Below are 2,066 nucleotides of genomic sequence, written 5' to 3' on the forward strand. Positions count from 1 at the left end.
TTATACTTAAACCATGATGAGGGAAGTGAATAAAAGCAGAGAAGGGCCACTGCTTTTAAAGGTTTCACAACATGGGGCACCTGGGTGGCTCAGTCGTTAAGCGTCTGCCTTCGGCTCAGGTCGTGATCCCAGGGTCCTGGGATCGAGCCCCGCATCGGGCTCCCTGCTCCTCGGGAAGCCTGCTTCTCCTTCTCCCACTCCCCCTGCTTGTGTTCCCTCTCTTGCTGTGTCTCTCTCTCTCAAATAAATAAAAAAATAAAAATAAATAAATAAATAAAGGTTTCACAACAATCCAGTTGGTACTTCTAGCCTCTCTCATGCTTTACAACAGTGAATCAGGACAAGACATAGATTTGCTAATGTGCATTTAATCACCAAAGAACTGAAGATGTCTGGGCTTTTATTCTGTAATGTTTCTAAGACTGTGTCCATTAAATGCAAACAAAAAAGGAGGAACTCTTGGCCAAACAGGAGAAGTGATGCACACTTGATGATCAGATCGATTTTAAATATTATTCATGGCATATAGCCTAGTCCATGCTCTAGCTCTATGGCTTGGGCTTCATTGGTCTTCCACTGCTCCTCTCCATCATTTGCTAATGGATCATCTGGATTGGGAGCACTTAACAAAGCCTGGATCGACAGCAGAACTGTGTGGATCTGCAGTGCTGGGGACCACTTATCTTTCAAAATATCTAAACATATTCTTCCCAACTTGTCTACATTAGGATGATAAATTTTGGTCACGAAACGTACTTTAGGGGTTGCCATCGGGTATTCTTCTGGTAGGAATAGTTCAAGCTTAAAAGTCCCTCCCTCCAAGTGAAATCCTGGGGGCCAGCAATGACCGCATGAAAATAATAGGCCTTCCTCTCAACTGGTTCTGCTTTAATGCCAGGAACTGGTTCTGCCAGCAAATGCTGGGTTTCCTCGATAATCCTGTGGGGCAGCCCAGCCATCTTGTCAGATCCCGAGTTCAGCCTCTGGTCTCGATTCTCCCAATACCACTTTTTAAACATCTCTTTGCTCAAATTGTTATTGTGTATGTGTGTACAGGAAGGAAGGAAGAGAAAGAAAGAACGAACCAAAGAATCCAAGTACCTTGTGAACACAGTATTTGCCTACATTGCCTCATTCTGGGCCATTGAGGTGGAGGAAGAATTGAAAATGAATCTTGAACTCTTTTTAGTGATTGGCTTATTTTAGCAGCATGGACAAAGTAATTCTGAAACTATTTTAGCTGAATTAAAGGACTGAGCAGACTAAATGTGCTGATTGTTGGGAGCCAAGTTCTCACTGCGGAAGAAGGGACACACAAATATGACTCCCACTGCCAAATATGACACAATTTGAGTGCCAAAATAATGAAGTACAGTACTGAATTGCAAACCATTGAAAATATTGGGATTAATCAGTCCGTGTTAATAGATTAGATCGATAGGTAGGTAGGTCGGTAGATAGATGATAGATGATAGATAGATAGATGATAGATAGATAGATAGATAAAATAAGGGCCCTTATTTATAGCAAAATGCCCAAAGCTAATTGGTAAATGTGCAGGAAGTGACAGAGCTGGAAAATCACTATTTTGCAAGCATCATAAGTAATGACTGGATCAGGCAAGAACCAGCAGTGGATGATAAATCTAGGGGGGAATTTTGATAAGGAGCAGGATAGTTGCATGGAAATGAAGTATATCAGTCCGGACTGCTTATTAGTGGCAAGGGAGAAAAAGAAAACCATAATGACAGAACAGAGAATAAGATAACAGTCTGCACAGGTGATCAAACTTCACATCAGCAGTGGAGGGCAGGTAGGTATTGTGTGAGGGTAGATGAGATAAATTAAGGGAGACCCAAGCTCACTTGATGAGAATGAGATGAGGATGAATAACCTGAATTAATCATGATGGAAGAATCAGACAAGCACAAAATAAACAACCTTATATTTTTTAAATGTCAAGGGAAACTCTGCTCTTATAAAATGTGAACATTTTCCAAGAAGACATCCAGATGGCCAGCAGACACATGAAAAGATGCTCAACATCACTCATCAGGGGAAGTGCA

At 41.5% G+C, this 2,066-nt stretch overlaps 1 pseudogene; it reads right to left on the minus strand.

Moving 5' to 3' along the window:
* Positions 1-300: 300 nt before the first annotated feature.
* Positions 301-959, minus strand: LOC102728141 (ubiquitin-conjugating enzyme E2 N pseudogene; annotated as a pseudogene).
* Between the last annotated feature and the right edge of the window lie 1,107 nt (positions 960-2,066).

Source organism: Leptonychotes weddellii, chromosome 2 (genome assembly GCF_054177405.1).
Source record: "Leptonychotes weddellii isolate Sample4059 chromosome 2, ASM5417740v2, whole genome shotgun sequence".
In the NCBI taxonomy this organism is placed as follows: Eukaryota; Metazoa; Chordata; class Mammalia; order Carnivora; family Phocidae; genus Leptonychotes; species Leptonychotes weddellii.